The sequence below is a fragment of the Neltuma alba genome, unplaced genomic scaffold (genome assembly GCF_004799145.2).
Source record: "Neltuma alba isolate B1F8T4 unplaced genomic scaffold, ASM479914v2 tig00011756_pilon, whole genome shotgun sequence".
NCBI classification, from domain to species: domain Eukaryota; kingdom Viridiplantae; phylum Streptophyta; class Magnoliopsida; order Fabales; family Fabaceae; genus Neltuma; species Neltuma alba.
In genome coordinates this window covers 1-20,052 of record NW_021636384.1, presented here as the reverse complement: position 1 = coordinate 20,052, position 20,052 = coordinate 1, and the positions used below count along the sequence as shown (strand labels likewise).

Here is a 20,052-nt window from a genome sequence, read left to right as displayed (position 1 = left end):
ATGTGGCCTCCACGAAATGTACTCGGCCCAACACGCAGGAAAAGGAAAAACCTGTGCAGGGCAAACAGAGAGTGGTCAACTTATTACTTATCCAAGCCGACCGTTTTCATAGCAAGAAATTAGATTCTAGGGGCCCAGGAATTGCCGAGAATTTGTAGTCAAATAGTACAATATTTTATATATTTTTGCTGGAGAACTTTTTTAAAAAAAATAAATTGCCCATTATATTATATTATACCACCATATGTATATCCCTAAATTTTTTTGAGCCAAAATTCTCTTATCATTCCTTTAACTTCTTTGGGCAATGATGTCATGGTGTTGAAAGGAGGCAAGTCAAACTCTTTATTTCATATAGGACCTCTTATTCTTAATATAAAAATTAGTTAAATAATTTGAGTAGATTAAAAAAATTAGTTAAATCAGTTATTTAAAAATAAATAGGTATTGTCTTTTTTAAAATGTCCTCAATAATCATACGTATTAACTAGAACTGTTATTTCATAAAACATTTAATATGTGTAATTACTATAATAATTATCTTAAAAAAATGGATAAACATGACGAATAAAATAAATTAGGATCTTATATTTAGAATCAAAATATTAAACTAGTTTATATCAAGTATCGGAGGTAGTGTATTTCATGTTTATCTCTCAATCGTGATAACGTTAAAAATAATGGGATACATATATATATATATATATATATTTATATATATTATATATAAACTCAAGGGAGGATGACACTGTGTACGTACGTGCGTTTATTCGCTTCTCACCATCCTCGATCTCTCTCTCCTTTCAGAAATACTACGTAAAATATAAAATCCATAAGTTAATATAATTTTTTTGTTGTGTAGACGAAGCAAGTTATGACTATTAAAAGTGAAATAGGTCTTGTCTTGGGTATGGAAAAGCTTTAAAATCCCGGGCTAGCTGTCCCACCCATCGAGGTGCCTATAAGCCAGCGAAGGGATTAGTCACCGGATCTCCAGTAGATATCCTGACGTTTCATAAAAAAAAAGTGAAATAGGTCGTGATGCTAATTTACGAAATTCGATTTTTTAAAAACTCAGTTTAAAGCGAGACTTTGGGCGGATAGACCAGAATCCCTGAGGAGGTGTTGGGGTTTCAATTCCTAACTTAGTAAAACCAGGTTAATATTATTTTAATTTATAAAATTTGCTGTCGTTTTAATTTTGGCTCCTGAAATTTTTAAATCTCTAATTTTGATTTCTGAAGTTTGATTTCATTTTGTGTTTGGTCAAAATTTTTGGTTCTTGAAATGAGAACCAAAACCCAAAATAAGGTTACATTTCAGGAATAAAAACTAATTGTTTTAAATTTTAGGAATAAAAGACAAAATGAAATTAAATTTTAGGAATTGGTTTCAAATTTCATAAGCTAAAATTAAAATGAGATCAAATTTTAAGACCAAAAATAATATTAATTATTTAGTAATTTTGTTGAGCTCTCTCTCTTTATTTATTTATTTATTTTTGTGTAACTTAGGATATCCTCAAATAATTTTGGACTTTAAGACTAATCTCTATCAGATAGAGAGTATTAAAATTAAAACCTTTCTAACAAATATGTTTTTTAAAATTTAAACTTTTTTTTTTTTATAGGATGAAACTACGTATCATCTCAATTACAATCTTTCTCCACGTGTCTACTCCTTAGTTATGAAACTTTCCTGTTTAACGAGGGAGTTGAAAGACGGATCTGGTGGAAAGTTCAGGAAAATTCATGAATAAAGAATAATGACGTGGCCGGGGGAGAATAAAATTAATAGTACCATATTTTTTTGCCAACAAATAAAATTAATTTCCCAAAAAATATTTTGCGTGAAGGGTTTTTAGTTTTTACCGACTAAAAAAACGAAAACGAAAAAGTGTGAAAAAGAGAAGATATTATAATCAAATTAATTAAAGAGACCTTATATTAAAAATTGGAAGAGTATTATATTTTTTTGCCAACAAATAAAATTAATTTCCCCAAAAACTTGGCATGACTCTTTTTCGTTTTTACCGACTAAAAAACGAAAAAGAAAAAGTCAGAAAGAGACAGAGAGGGTAATGATGAAGAAAACATGTGAGGTGTGGGGGCACGTGGCACAGTGAGAAGAGTGGGTGGATGCATGATTGAGTCTAATGGTCCCTCCCGCAGGATATTCCGCACGGCCTTTGACGCTGCGAGACTCCAGTCCCCTCTGTTGTGCCAACCAGGAACACCTTAACCGCCTCCACCCCACCCTACCTCCCCAAATTTAGGAAAATTCGTAGCATTTCTTTTTATTTCTTTTTTGCCAATTGATAATTTCAATTTTTTATTTTTTATAATTTTTAAACATGTTAAATTATATAACAAAGTGAAAAATTAGATATCTTTAGGATAATAATAATTTATTCTGACATTATAATTATTTTTGCAATTTTTGAATCATTTTTTCATGAATCATAAGTAATCGGACTATATGTATATGTTATATAAATTGTTTTTCAGGGGTGAAAAATTGAGAAACTACAGAAGAGTTGAGGTGAAGATTGAATAAAATATTATTAATATATTAATAAATATGATAAAATTTGTGCTTGAAGCTGATGGGGTTCTTTTGTTGGGGGAAAAAAATAACGAAGGGGTTATTTTGGAAAGTTGCTAAGGAAAAAGATGAGTCTGGGGAATGGGCGTGACGGCGGATAGAAGAAATGATAAGGAGATGAGAATGAGAGAGGAAGAGAAAGGAAGAGAAGGCCAAATTGGGCATCAACATCACTCCAACGGTAACAAGTTCTGCTGCGCCCACCGACTCAACATTATTCTATTCCTACTCTTTTTTAAATACGTAAAAAAATATAATTATATTTTTATTATTGATGATTAGCATTTTGTTTATGGAAGATTAAGGCCAAAAAGCAAGGGGAGGGGGGCAAAACAAAAAAAAAGGACCCACACACACTCACATATATATCTTTATCTTTCAAGCTGGCATGGCTCTCATTACTATGACTTTGGATCTCCTTCCATCATTTTTTACGGTCCTAATATTCCCTTTCATTTATCTCCGCTTTCAGCGCCCTTACCCGCTTTGCGCAGTCGCTATCCCATTCCCATCCATCAATCATCTCTGTTTATTTCTCTTGTGGTCCCTTTTTGGTGCTTCCCTCGTTTCTTCTTATAAATAATTTTAGATTAGAAAAATTACAAATAAAGACTTCTAAATATATAAAATTACAATTTGAGACTTTAAATTTGAAAAATAGTAAATAAGGATTCGGTCCCATTTTTACAAATTAAAATGTGGATAAAATGTCTGAAATGCCTCTCAGTCAAATTGTGATTTAATCTACTGAAGTTGTCATTCGCTAAAGTGAACTTGTCATTTCCTATAGTCAACTCGTCATTTGGCATATCCTCAGCTAAATTATGATTTGGTATCCTGAAATTGTCATTCGCTAAAGTAAATTTGTCATTTCTTATAGTCAACTTGTCATTTGACTGAGGGGCATTTCAGACATTTCACTCACATTTCATATTTGTAAAAGTGGGAACGGGTCCTTATTTGCTACTCCCTCCGTTCCTTATTATAAGAGACATTTGATGCTTATGACATGTTCCTATATATAAGAGACACTTAAAAGTTGTCTCTATTTTTTTGTATTGATTTCCTATTTTACCCCTATTTATTTTGTTTCCAACTCATACTCTCTCTCCCTCCTATTTCTCTTTCTTTTAATAATTTAATTGTTCTCTCTCATACTCTCTCTCCTTATTAATAGGGGCATTGTTGGAAAAAAACATTATACTTTTTACACATTAATTGTCCTTAACTAATTTTAACTTTTTTTTATCAACGTAATTTAGTTATTTGTCTCTTATAATAAGGAACGGGGGAGTATTTTCTAATCAAAGTCTCAAATCAGAATTTTACATATTTGAGGGTTTTTATTTGTAATTTTTCCTTTTAGATTTCATTATATAGATAAAAAGTTAATTAAAAATAATAAATAGATAAAAAGTAAAAAAAATTCTCTAAAATATCTTTATTTATAGGAGAAAGAGTATAAGAGCGATAATAAAAAAATTATTATAATGAAAAGAATCATAAGAGAGAGAAATGATAATTTGAGAATTGAGATAATAAATATATTGAGTATTAATATAAGTAAGTAATGGGGGTAAAATAGAAAACTTGCCACAAAAATTTGAGACAACTTGCAAATGTTGTTTATATTTAACGACAAGAGAAAAATAGTAGTTGTTACTTATAAAAAGAGATAAATAAAATAGTATGTAAAAACTAGAATTCTAGATAAGAAAGCGGAATTAGAAATAGAGTTCTAACAAACATGTTTAGTATGGTAATATCTGAATTATCAAGAAATGCAATTCTAGTAAAATGGCCGGAATTTGATTAGGCATTTATTTAGAATTGCCTAATATAAGCATTTTTACATAAACTAATACAAAATCCTTCTTACATAATTTATCCCATATTTCAGAAAGCATGATTGAGAAGCTGTTTTTAAATACTCTAATAATCATTTCCCATAGAATAATCTTCTCCTCGTTTTTTTTTTATACTTTTTTTCTAAACAGGTGTTTTAGTCTTTTTAATATTTAAATACATAAAAAATCAAAATTTGTAAAGATTCCATTTACTACTAAACATATTCTTATAACCCAATTTTTATTTCATTCTCAATTTTTACTTTAACTGTTTTTTTTTTTTTTGAGAAAAATCTCCCATCATGCCCGATGGCCTTTTGTATTTTTCTGCCATGAATATAATATACGTGTATTTAGTTTTTTTCCTTTATTTCTTGAATCAAATACGGGTTAAGCTCACTGTTTAGTTTTTTTCTCGTATGTAGTCTTCTTTCTTTAAATACAATTTACTTTTAAATTGACATTTAAATTTCACTTTGTTTTTAAAATTTTGAAAAATAAATTACTAAAAGCTGATTTAGAATGCTGAATTGAGATTGATATATCTTTAAAGGAAAAAATTGATAATTAGCTTATGTATTCTATTGTTTATGTTTAAAAATATTCTATTATTTATGTTTAAAAATAAGTCCTATTATTTATGTTATACTATATTGACATCCAACATTAATTTTTTTATTAAAATTCACAATTTTTTTTTTGAAATTGCTATATCTCAAATAAAGAATTCCTACAAAAAGATGTTGTATTTGCAAATTTAGTATTGTCAAGAGTCATCAAATCTAATTTGGGATTTAGTAATCAAGAATTTCAGTTTGAAGTTTATGGCCTTTTGGTGAGATCTTTGCCCGTATATTGCTTCTCTTGTTTTTATGAACTAATTTATACTATTTCTACCTGTTTTGCAACTCTCATAAATGGAATATTTGAGTTCATAGCAACTAATCATGAATATATTAAGATAAATGATACTCAACAATGACTAACTTTTTTGTCTAACAAAAAACTCTTCCAACATATAAAAGAGGTGATTGTTGTTGTGTGTTTATTTGAATATTTGGATTTACTATATTGCTATCAATAAAGTTCTTACTTGATTGCAGAAGCGTCCTGAGTGAAAGATTGATGTCATTATCCCCAAAATCAAGTAACACCTTCTAATGTTGTTTTGTTGTCATATTCCCTAATTTCCTTTCAGAATTTTTTTCATATGTATTTCAGATTTAGATAAATGGTATATCTAAAATGTGGTATTAATGCCTACTCACCTAGTCTCCTCCATGTACAATTTTTTTCTTTTTTTTCCCCCTTACATATGATGCACTATTTATATAGTTCATTTTGGGTTATAGGTTAAGGGAGTGTTTGAATAGAAACGAAACCATAGTTTTAAAAGTGATTTTACAATATACAAAATAAATACGTAGAGAAGTTTACCTCGATTTGCAGAAAAATACTTTTGAGAAGCACTTTTATAGCTTCCCAAAACCTATGAAAATATATCAAAAATTCATCAAACATCATAAAATTTTTTTGGACTCAAATCTACCAATCTGAGTTTAAAAAGAGCTCAATTATGCCAGCACCATTAAACTTAACTTACCTCCTTTTTTTTTTGGTTGTGGAACCCATGATGTTTTTCAATAAAAGTATCAAAATACCCCCAATTAAAACCAAAAAAGTTAAGAATAAAAAATACTCATGAACTTATATATCAAAAGTTCACCAAACACTATATAATTTCAATGAAAGTATCCAAATAACCCCAATCTCGAAGGACTATTGTATTAGAGTGTGTTAGATATTCTTAATCATAATACATTTTTTAAATAACTTGTGTAAAAAAGATTAAACTTCAACGATAAGTTACTTATATCCCCAATCTTTTTTTTAGTAGATATTATAAGTATCTTTTGAAAATAAGTTGTCTGTATCATAGGCATATAGAGTTGTGTGTTTATCCTTCTATTTATATTATCAAATTTAATATTTGACTTAATTTTTTTACGTCACTTTTGATAGTGAGACCCACGCTATTTTTAGTGAAAATAGTAAAATACCCCCGGTTAATTAAAAAAAGAAAAGAAACTAACATCTCCCTCTAACCTGTCGATGGTCTTTTCAGTTCATTTGTTTTTCAAGAAAAAAGTCCATCCTCTTACAAAATGGATTAGATTCTTTATTTTAATCAAACTTTAGAGCATCCTCATATAATTTTTTAAAGATTGGATTATAATTTTTTAAATTGAATAAAAATCTAAAAATATCAAATAAATACTAATCAAAAGATTAAAATGTAAATATTTATTTTATTGACTTTATTTAACAATTCTCTAAAGTTAAAACACTTCAGAATAAGTAATAATGATATTAAAATATAAAACGCGATAAGTTATAAAAATGTTTAATTACTATGTATAATATTTATGTTATTAAAATATTTTCACCCATACCAATCAATATAATAACTATAACAATTAGCTGATTTTTATGAAAAAAATTGGCTGATCAAGAAAAAAAAAATTATTAAGAAACGTTAATAATCTTTTCTAATTATAAATATTGGGAATATAAAAATTTATTATAATTAATAATCTCTAACACACTTTAATGTAATAGCCCTTCGAAATTGAATGTATTTTAGTACTTTCATTAAAAATCATATGGTGTTTGGTGAACTTTTGATATAAGTTCATAGGTGTTTTTTATCCTTAATTTTTTTAATTGAGTGTATTTTGGTATTTTTCTTTAAAAAATTGTGGGCCCCACAACAAAAAACAGACGTTAGTTAATTTTAACAGCGCTAACATTATGAGCTCTTTTTAAATTTGTATTGGTATATTTGAACCCAAAAACAATTCATGGAGTGGATGAACTTTTGGTATATTTTCCTGAGTATTTTTTTCCTTTAATCCTTTTATTTTCTGTTTGAAATGTTTCGCCATCCAAATCATAAAAAAAGAGCTAAGTTTTTAGTCTTGGGTTTCAAATCAAGAATTTTAATTTGAAGTTTATTACCTTTTTGATGAGATCTTTGCCCATATACTATCTCTTGCTTTTATGGACTATTTCTATATGTTTTACATTTCTGAATTTATGATAACTAATCATGAATATGTTGATATAAATTATGCTTAACAGTTACTGACATTTTAGTCCAACAATGACTCATCGAATACATAAATGAGATAATGCTTGTTGTGCGTTTATTTAGGTTGGATTTACTATCTTGATATTAGTAAAATTCTTACTTGATTGCTGAATCGTCTTGAGTAAAAGGTTGGTATCATTTTTCCCAAATAGAGCAGCTCCTTTCAAGGTTGTTTTGTTGTCATATTCCCTAATTTATTTTCAAAATTATTTTCATATAATATGTCTAAAATGTGGTATCAGAGCTTGCTTACTAATTCTTTTCTGTTCACAATTTTTATATATGATGCACTATGGATATATTTTCATTTTTTTATTTTAAAAAAATTTCACTGTCAAAATCATTAAAATGTAGCTAAGTTTTCAGTCTTGGGTTTCAAATCAAGAATTTCAATTTGAAATTTATTGCCTTTTGATGAGATCTTTGCTCGTATATTGTTTCTCTTGTTTTTATGGACTATTTTGTTTTGCAACTCTTATGAATAGTTGAGTTCATGATGACTAATCATAAATATGTTGAGGTAAATTATGCTCAACATAGCTAATTTTTTTGTCTAACGAAGAACTCCTTTGATACGTAAAAAAAGTGATTATTGTTGTGCGTTTATTTGAATTGGATTTATTATCTTGATATTAATGAATTTTTTACTTAATTGTAGAAGTGTCCTGAGTGGAAGGTTGATGTTATTATCCCCAAAAGTGAGTAATTGGCACCTTCTAAGGTTGCTTTGCTATCATACTCTCTAATTTTCTCTCAGAATTAATCTCCAAAATATGAGATTGTGAATTTTGATTTTCTAATTATTTTTTAGATTTTGGTGGTTTGATTTTAAAATTTGAATTTGTCTCTTTAAGATCCAATGGCGACTTAGGTACAGTATTATGATCTTAAGTAATTATAGTGCTGATAAACTTCATCAGTAATTAAAATTTTACCATCACTTATTGACATGTAATGACTGTTTTTAGATCCTGCAATATACAACCAGGGCTCACTTTAGCTCACTTTCTCATAATCAAAAATTGAAATTAGTAACTCTATTCATCCACTTCATAAACATAGCAACAAAACAATCAGATCCCCTGCTCCAAAGTTGTTTGTTTACCCATTTGCCTAAAATTGGACTGATTACGTGTAAGACACAGCATATGCATCTAACTAATGATGCGCCTAAACCAAAAATGCCATGAGATTCTTGCCCTTTTTTTTTTTTTAAATATTCATCCGAGACGAACCCTTGGAGTCACTAGCTTATTTTGTTGGGACATAGCCGATCTTATGATGCTTATGGTTTGCCTGGATGGCGTTTGTTTTGTTATTGCCCCTTTTCTAAAAGGGGTATTTTAGTCTTTTAGTATTTAAAGGCATACAGATGAATAAAATTTTATCCAGGATTCTTGTAATCCAATTTTATTTCATTATCAATTTTCATTTTAATTATAATTTCTTTTATAAAAAAAAAACCCCATTGTAACCTCACTACTTACTAACTAGAATTAACCATGATAGAAAGAAATAAAACTAGTAAACATATCCTATCATGGTTATTTAGAACTGATCACATCACTAAAGGGCTAACCATGATAAGAAAAGCATTTAACCTCAATTAAGGCTATCATAGTTAGAAAGAGAATAACTTATATCTGTAATCATAGCTAACAAGGTTATAAAACGACACGCCTCAATAAATTATAATAGCAGTTCAGATTTGATTATATAGTTAATACTAATAACAACTAAACTCACGAAAATTGCTATTATCACATCGTGGATCCACAAGAATTCAATCACATGCAATCTAAGGGCCTCAAGCCCACTACCAGCACCCTAATCCAACGTCCAGACAAAATAAACCAAAGATAGAAGATATAATACGTTCATTAAGGCAAACGATATAAAAAATATAAGAAGGAAAAATAAGTTCCAAATGAATGCAATCCTGATACGTGGTAATATATGAAAAGATTACATAAAATAAGATCCAGAAGCTTTACACTGTCAGCTACAACTATTAAGTCTCAAAAGTCTTCTTTGAAGGTCCTGCTAACGTATTGTTTCTCAAAAATAGTAAAGCAACGGGAGTGAGACAATGTCTCAATAACTAAATCCCTACCTATCACACACCTTAGTATGGGCTAGTGAAGTGTCAGGTGGGATATAGAGTTAATAATAGTTGATAGACATTATTTAACATTTAAACTCATAATAATCATATAAATCAAATATTTCCACTAATCTCATACAATTGATACATTTCAAAAGAAATAACATACTTGTCATTTATTTAAAAGATATAAATATCAATGAACATCCCATGTCATATGCAATCTCTGAACCCAAATCCATCCTTATATCCTCCTTATTTCTGCCAACTGGACCCATGAGCTAAGTTCTTCCCATTTGACTAGCAACTCTGATAAGCTCACCACACAAGTGATGTGGACCAACCAAAAACCACAGAGTACTCGGTGGACCATGGGTCCCTCCTCGAAGAACTAGTGGGGTATCACAGTCCCTCGAAGAATTAGTGGGACAATAATAGCGGCCAACCATAGAGCTCCGTACAAAGACCAATACCATGTGGCAAGTATATGAATCTCAATAACTCCAATTATCTCCTTTTCCCACCCAAAATAGATGCACAAGGTTCAAAATGATATATTTATATGCATAATCAACCGAATTTCATAATAACACATCATAATCATGATCACCAATTTCTTGCAATACAAGCTATGCCAATCTTTTTTAAAATAACATCCTACAAGACAGTTCATACAAAACATAATATACTTTTATAGAATTAGTTATAAAGCCGCTCACCAACTTCATACTAGAGCATGTAACAGATAGAAATTTAGTTACCTTCATAGCTAACAGTCAAATACAACCAAAGTCTAATCTCGAAAATACCACAATAGAGTTTCTATCTACACACAAAATTAAAATGTTATCTCTATAGTATTAGAGTAGACTATTCACAAGATTCTAGTCTCTAATTCCTCCTCTAAAAGCTTTAATTTTTACTCATAATTCTGCTCTAAAAGACCTTTTTTTAAGGTTTGGAATGAAAATATATATATATAATTTAGACTCGATTCCTAAATTTTTCTTGCTAAGTATCCTTTAATTATTAGATTATATTATTAGAATCATCAAATTCATAACGTAAATAGACAAACCGTAATTTATAACTTTTATTCTTCTTCAAATGACTTAGATAAATAGATTTAATATGAGCCAGGTTATTCTCACTACAGAAGTTAAACCCTTAATCGACCATTGAATTTAATTTCCTATCTATCATGATACTATCCTCCAAATTATAGCTTAATCTAACGGTGAACGAACTTTAAAATGCTAATTTACTATTTAGGACTCTATCTGCTAAATATATAAAAAAAAAGTAAAAAACGTACCTAATAACTTGTAACTCGAAGATCAAAATGTCGATCCAACCATTGAAATTAATGATTTGTATGTTCCAAATGGGCTGACCAAATTTCAGTCCGATCCAACGGTTAAGAAACTCAAAACTAGCACTTTTCTGAGACTATCTCAAATATGTGTGAAAATTATTTTCTCACTTCAAACTCCACCCACTATCTCCTATATGTAAGCTCCTCAAACTCCTTCACTCTAAAGATTAGTCAATGTGGGACTTCTATACCATGGTATAATTTTCTAGAATATCATCCATACACACACACACACACACACACACAAACATTATTAAAATAATAATAATTTGCCTATATCTAAATTTTTTGTTAACTTAATACTAAAATATATTTATTTATAAATATATTTAAATACTAGATAAAAATAAGGATGTTACACCCATCATACCCGAGAGCCTTGTGGATTTTTCTGTCATGAATATAATTTACATGTATTTAGCTTTTTATTTCTTGAATCAAATACAGGTCAAGCCCAATGTTTAGTTTTTTTGGTTTGTAGTCTTCTTCCTTTAAATATAATTTACTTGTAAATTGATATTTAAATATCATTTTATTTTTAAAATTTTTAAAACTAAATTAGTAAAAGTTGATATAGGATGCTGAATTGAGATTAATATCTTTATAGGAGAAAACTGATAACTAACTTATGTATTCTGTTATTTATATTTAAAAAGATTAATATAAATTTTGGTCCCTTAAATTTGGGCCCATTTTGGTATTAGTCCCTAAAATTTAAAATCCATAGTATTGGTCCCTCAAATTGTATCCGTTTCTAGTTATTGATCCCTGGTAGCTTTAGGCCGCCAAAATCGTCTGAGTTGGCACTAACTCTGTTATATTGATGATGTACACATAGAAGTTGGCATGTGCGTGGATCTTATATGGAAAAAAAGAAAAAAAAAATAGATAAATGGACATTTTAAAATGTAGTACAGATGCAAGAGAAATAAGTTACCTGAAGAAATTGACACACTAGCGGTTGAGAAAGAAAAAGGGAAGGGGTTAGGTACTTAGGGTTGAAGAGAAGGCCATCGGTGACGACAAGAAAGATCCGATACCCATAGATAAGGTGATTGAGGAGAAAGATCCGACAAACGAATTTAAGATCAGATGAAGCCAACAAAGATCCAGCAATTTTAGGGAAGGGTGATTGGTATTTAGTAAGTTGTTGGTATAAGTTTTTAATTATTTGCAGCATCTTTCCTATCCCATCTTCTACTTATTTTCAACATCTCTCCATTAAAATTACCTTTCTTTGAACTGTTTTTTTTTAAATATATATTAGAGAATTGGTTTTCTCAAATATATATTTGAGAACTGATCTTATCAAATACATATCCAAGAACTAATTTTTGGTCTTCTTGAATATATATTCAAGAACTAGTCCTCTTTGCTGTTCTCAAGGTCTGAGAAACCAGACATTGAGTTCGTTTTACTCCCTCGCTCTCCACTACTTTCACAACTCTCACTTCTCTCTTTCTCCCCATCCATTTTTAACCTGCAGAGTAAAACAATAATTTAAAACAAAACACATGAACCAGTGCAACATAGCACATAAAGAATCAACGCCATTCCAATTGATTATGCATAAAACAGAGCAACATTGTCAACAAAGCAAAAAACCCATCCATATTGATTCACAATAACACAGTCAAAGCTCAAAGCAATGGGTTAATGCTCCAAAATACAACCAAATGAAATAACAATTTATCTAATCATCATACCAATGTCTTCCATTCAAGAAATGAGAACAAAGCATACTTGAACACATAGCACGCAAGAACGACAACATCAAACGACTTAATGGGTAAAGATCAAATGTACCACACCTCTCAAATATACATCGATTGAACAAAAAATTAACAAAAACAAACATGCAGAGCTCACCAAAACACTATCATGGCTTTAACAAGCATAACTCGGTGAAAATCAACTTTTGTTTTCTTACATTGCACAAGTTATTACTAGAACGCATTAACATATACGATAGATTCTCACTTTCAACCAACAAAACTCGCTAAAATTACAGTTACTGTTTCTTCCTTGACTACTGTCGATAAATCACGTTCCTCTGGTGATGGACACGTCATAGTTCTTTGACAAGTGTGGGTCCACTTCACTATTGACCTAACCCTTTTTCCCCTTTCTTTTCTCGAGTTCTTGCTCTTTTTTATTGCTTTGTTCATGTGTTTTCTTTTCAACTCAGCATTTTTTCCTCCATTGCTTATATGTATATGTCAGCAAGCCACATTATCAAACTATTTTCCACCTTATTCTTTTTAAGTCAGATGCCACATCATAGGTTAACAGAGTTGATGCCAACTCAGACGATTTTGACAGCCTAAAGCTATCAGGACCAATGGCCAGAAAGGGATACAATTTGAGGGACTAATACAATGGGTTTTAAATTTTAGAGACCAATATCAAAATGGACCCAAATTTGAAGAATCAAAATTTATATTAATCCTAAATATAAGTCGTATTATTCATGTTGTATATTGATATCTCACCTCGTTATTTGCATTCATCCCTTGCGGTGGGAAGGGGGGACTACTCAAATTCTCTTTTTGTATTATTTTTAAGGTATTTTTTAATGGTTTTTTTATTATATTTGATTTACATAAAACCTCAATTAGTAAAATGCTTGAATTACCCCATCACTGACATTAACAGTGCATCTTAAATTTATAACAAAGTGACCTATAAATATATATTCAACAAATTATTTAACAAAATAAGATAAATTCAAATGGTTACGTTATTTAAAATTTAAAAAGGTCACATATATTTATTATGCTACATGTAACATTGGGCGAAAGAAGTTAATCACGTAACAAGTAAATTTAAATAGTTAAAAAAAATTAAATGATCACTTGACTAGATAAAAAATAAAAAATGCAAACTCTTGTCAGACAAAAATCAATAAATAAGTTAAATTTAACGGTAAAGTATACATTTAATTTTTAAATTTTATATAAGGTTTTAAATTGATTTCTTAACTTTAAAAAGTATATTTTAAATCCTTTAATCCCAAAATCTTCAGTTTTAAATAATTTTTTTAATAATCATAATTATTTTAAAATTTAAACTTAATATATTAGTATTTAAAATTTTTTTATCAGTATTTAATATCTCAATATTATTTTTTTGTTAATAATTTTAGAGCTAAAGAGCTAAAAATATATTTTTTAAAATTAAAAGATTATACTAAAATATTGCATAAAATTAAAAGACTAATAATATGCTTTGGCTTAAAAGTAAATATAGGATAATAATAATCAGGATTTAAATGATTATTTCCCCAAGAAAAACATTCAAATGATTATGGACAGCATTTTCAGAATAAAAGCAATGGAATAAAATTAAAGATTTATGATTTCATTTCCTTTTTTATTGTAAATCTTAATCTTAATCAGTAGTTTATGGTCTATTTCTATATGTTTTACAACTCTTGAATTTATGATAACTAATCATGAATATGTTGATATAAATTATAGGGCTGTTCACGGGATGGATCGGGACCGGAACAAGCCCGTCCCGATGAACATAACGGGACAGATTTTCTGTCCCGTGTCCCGACTCGTCCCGGGTTGTCCTGGTCGGTTGAGACGAGACGGATCCGGGACGGGATCGGGACGTCCCGAAATTTTTTTATTTTTTTTTATTTTTTTTAAAAAATCTGATTTTTTAATTATATTTTTTGAGCTTAAATCTTATAAAAACATCTTTTTATTTTTTTATTTGTTTGGACACTTTTAAACAAAATCTCAAAATATTACATATAATAGTCATTAAAAACTCTAAACAAAAGCTTTTAACACAATCAAAACTTGCTAAAAATTCTAATCATCAATAATATCAAATCATTAACAAATATAAAAACTCTAAATAAATATATCCATAGTTCCATACAATAGTCTCAAATTTAAAAAAATATGAAAAAAATGATATTATATAAATAGAATAAAAAATAAAAATAAAAAAAGGAACCGGACGGGACCGGGACGGGACGACCCCGTCTCGTGTCCCGTCGTCCCGTCCCGGTCCCTTTTTTGTCCCGTCCCGTCCCAATAAGACCGGGACCGGAACGGGCCGACCGGGACGGATCGGCCTTGAACACCCCTAATAAATTATGCTCAACAGTTGCTGACATTTTAGTCCAACGAATGATTTATCAAATATGTAAATGAAGTAACGATTGTTGTGCATTTATTGGGTTGGATTTACTATCTTGATATTAGTAAAATTCTTACTTGATTGCAGAATCATCTTGAGTGAAAGGTTGGTATCATTGTTCCTAAATGCGAGTAGCACCTTTCAAGGTTGTTTTGTTGTCATATTCCCTAATTTATTTTCAAAATTATTTTCATATAGTATGTCTAAAAGGCGGTATCACAGCTTGCTTGCTAATTCTCTTTTGTTCACAATTTTTATATATGATGCATTATAGATATTTTTTTATTTTTTTATTTTTAAAAAATTTCACTATCAAAATCATTAAAACGAAGCTAAGTTTTCGGTGTGGAGTTTCAAATCAAGAATTTCAATTTGAAATTTATTGCCTTTTGATGAGATCTTTGCTCATATATTATTTCTCTTGCTTTTGTGAACTAATTTATGGACTATTTTATTTGTTTTGCAACTCTTATGAATAGTTGAGTTCATAATAACTAATCATAAATATTTTAAGATAAATTATGCTCACTGACTAACTTTTTGTCTAATGAAGAACTCTTTTGATATGTTAAAAAAGTAATTACTGTTGTGCGTTTATTTGAATTGGATTTATTATGTTGATGTTAATGAAGTTTTTACTTAATTGTAGAAATGTCCTAACTGGAAGGAGTTTGATGTTATTATGCCCAAAAGTGAGTAATTGGCACCTTCTAAAGTTGCTTTGCTATCATATTATCTAATTTCCTCTCAGAATTAATCTCCAAAATATGAGATTGTGAATTTAGATTTTCTAATTATTTTTTAGATTTTGGTGGTTTGATTTTAAAATTTGAATTTGTCTCTTTAAGATCCAATGGCGACTTAGGTACAGTATTATGATCTTAAGTAATTATAGTGCTGATAAACTTCATCAGTAATTAAAATTTTACCATCACTTAGCAATATACAATCAGAGCTCACTTTCTCATAATCAAAAATTGAAATTAATAATTCTATTCATCCACTTCATAAACATAGCAACAAAAACAATTAGATCCCCAGCTCCAAAGTTGTATGTTTACCCATTTGCCTAAAATTGGACTGATTACGTGTAAAACACAGCATATGCATCCAACTAACGGTGCACCTAAACCAAAAATGCCATGAGATTCTTTCTTTTTTTGTATTAAAAATATTCATCCGAGATGTTTGTTTTGTTATTGCCCCTTTTTTAAAAGGGGTATTTTAGTCTTTTAGTATTTAAAGGCATACAAACAAATAAATTTTATCCAGGATTTTTTTACTACCAAACAGATTCTTAGAATCCAATTTTAATCATTCTCAATTTTCATTTTAATTATAATTTCTTGAGAAAAAAAAAAAACCTCCCATCATACCCCATAGCCTTGTGGATTTTTCCGTCATGAATATAATTTACATGTATTTAGTTTTTTATCCTTGAATCAAATACTGATGAAGCCCAATGTTTTTTTTTTTGGTATATAGTCCTCTTCCTTTAAATATAATTTACTTTTAAATTGGCATTTAAATATCATTTTATTTTTAAAATTTTTAAAACTAAATTACTAAAAGTTGATATAGGATGCTGAATTGAGATTAATATCTTTGAAGGAGAAAACTGATAATTGACTTGTGTATTCTGTTATTTATATTTAAAATAAGTCGTATTGTTCACGTTGTATTGTATCATCTGTTATTTGCATTATTTTAAGGTGGATTTTTTTTTGTATTTTTTAAGGTATTTTTTAATGGTTTTTTTTTATATTTGATTGACATTAAACCTCAATTAGTAACATGCTTGAATTACCCCATCACTGACATTAACAATGCATCTTAAATTTATAACAAACTGACCTATAAATAATATTCAACAAATTATTTAACAAAATAAGATAAAATTCAAATGGTTACATTATTTAAAATTTAAAAAGGTCACATATATTTATTATGCTACATGTAACATTGGCAGAAAGAAGTTAATCACGTAACAAGTAAATTTAAGTAGTTAAAAAAATTTAAATGATTACTTGACTAGATAAAAATAAAAAATACAAACTCTTGTCAGACAAAAATCAATAAATAAGTTAAATTTAATGGTAAAGTATACATTTAATTCTTTAATTCTATATAAGGTTTTAAATTGATTTCTTAACTTTAAAAAGTATATTTTAAATCCTTTAATCCTAAAATTTTCAGTTTTAAATGATTTTTTGAATAATCATAATTATTTTAAAATTTAAACTTAATATATTAGTATTTAAATTTTTTTTATCAGTATTTAATATCTCAATATTATTTTTTGTTAATATTTTAGAGCTAAAGAACTAAAAATATATTTTTTGAAATTAAGAGATCCAACTAAAACCTTGCATAAAATTAAAAGACTAATAATATGCTTTGGCTTAAAATTAAATATACGATAATAATAATCAGAATTTAAGTGATTATTTGCCCAAGAAAAACATTTAAATGATTATGGACAGCATTTTCAGAATAAAAGCAATGGAATAAAATTAAAGATTTATGATTTCGTTTCCTTTTTTATTGTAAAATCTTAATCTTAATTAGTAATACCGGTGTACACACATGTAATGGGGGCATGCACCACAACACAGAATCAAATTATTTCCTTTTCCTTACCAATCAGATTACATGCGCCGCTTTTTTAATCCAAAATTCATCAACAAACTGGAAAAAAAAACTTGTACTGCGTATCTGAAAAGCACAAAATTTAAATACCTATATTTTTTTTAATTTTCAGCCTCTTTTTTTAATATTTCACATCATACTATTTCTGCTCTTTAATATAAGACCTTATTTGACTTTTATTTTGATTCTAAATATAAAACTCCAATCCACTTTGTCTCTCATATTTATAAATTTTTTTCTAAGATAGTCCTTCTAATAATGGTAGTTCTAGTCAATACACTTGATTAGTAAGGATATTTTAGGAAAGACAATACTTATTTAGTACAAATAACTAACTTAACTTCTTTCTTAATCTCTTCAAATTAGTCAACTAGCTCTTATAATTAAGACCGGAAATAGTATATTCTAATAATATTGGGTTTTAAAACAACATTAGCTCCTTTTTTATAAGAAAAAAAACAATAACTGTTATAAAGTCCGAACCTTGATTTTGTTCAACAAATATTCAGTCTTTTCTCCTCAATTTAATCATTGATTGATATACCTGAGATCCTTAACTTTTAATAACATAAACTTGAGCTCCTTAATTATGACTTTCCCATTAAACCCTCAATCATTAACCATGATCATCATATATTATGGTCCTATACTTTTTCTGTTTTTTGTTTTTTAAAAAAATATTATCAATAATCACACTAGGCAGGCAAAAGGAAATATCGTCAATATATACTGTCTCTGTTTTCCTGATTAGCGCCTGCCTCACTGGTACTTCCCTTCTCCTTCTTCCTCGTCTCTCTCTCTCTCTCTCTCTCTCTCTCTCTCTTCTCCCGCACTTCACCGGCAATGGCGAAAGAGAGAGAGAAGAAGCTGCTTCTGCCTCCTGGCGTACTGGGTAACTATACAGCAGAGCTCAAGCTTTCTTCTCATCACTCTTCTTCTTCTCTGTTCGGTCGCTACTCTGCTTCAGTTTATCCCTTCTCGTTTCACCATCTCTGCTTCAGATCTCCGCGTTTGCATCTCACGTGTCTCCCAAGTGCCTCCTGCTTCTTCTTCGTCTTCTCTAATTCGTCCTCTGCCTCGCAGAAATCTGTAAAGCTATCTTCACCGCCATCTCTTCCCCTTCCACCTCCTCCCGAAGAGAAGGAACGTGTTCTCGAGAATGGAATCATCAAGAGAGTTTTCAAGCCCTACGGTTCAGCAGCTTACAATTTCGTCACCATGAGTGCTTACAGAGGAGGTCTCAACAATTTCGCCGTTGTGGGTTTATCTTCCAAGCCTCTTCACCTTTATGGCAAGCCCACTTATGAGTGCGAGTGGCTTCCTCTGGTCCGCGACGACTCTGCTAAACCCATAACCACTGTCGCTTACAAGATTCTCCCGGACTGGGGCTATGGTCGCGTGTACACCGTCGTGATAGTGAACTGTACCTTCTCGCAGCCCGTCAATGTCGACAACTCCGGCGGGAAATTGATCCTCTGCGCTTCCACATCCGGCGGAGGCGACACGAATTTCAATATTACTGACAGAATGGAGGTTCTAACGGAGGCTCCAGGAAGCATGGACGCTTCGATTTTCACACATCGGAGCCTAAGTACGACTATTTCTATTGTGGGTCATCGCTATTCGGAGGCTTGAACCCGCGCAGAGAGTGAGAGAATGGATCGCTTACCATGTCAAGTTCTTCGGACCGAAGTCGCATTTCGTGATTCACGATGCCGGTGGGATTCACGAGCAAGTGTTGGAGGTATTGAAGCCCTGGATTGAACTGGGCTACGTGACGTTGCAGGATATAAGAGACCAAGAGAGATTTGATGGGTATTATCACAACCAGTTCATGGTGGTGAATGATTGTTTGTTCAGATACAAGTTTATGACTAAGTGGATGTTCTTCTTTGACGTTGACGAGTACATTTATGTGCCGCCTAAGAGTACCATCAAAAGTGTCCTCGCTTCGCTTTCTGAATACTCACAATTCACCATTGAACAAAGGGCCATGAGCAGCAAGCTCTGCCTCTCTGCTGATGCCAGCAGAATGTACAGGTACACCAATACTCTTCTCTTTCAATATATTAACCAAAGTTTCTGGGATCTTTGGTGGTGTTTATTATTTATTATTCTGGTAATTTGTGTTTGTTGAAGCATTTTCCTATATCGCTGTTCATAA

At 29.9% G+C, this 20,052-nt stretch overlaps 1 pseudogene; it reads left to right on the top strand.

Annotated features, from left to right (window-relative positions):
* The first annotated feature begins 18,731 nt into the window (after positions 1 to 18,731).
* On the top strand, positions 18,732 to 19,928 carry LOC114717577 (galactan beta-1,4-galactosyltransferase GALS3-like; annotated as a pseudogene).
* Positions 19,929 to 20,052: the final 124 nt, after the last annotated feature.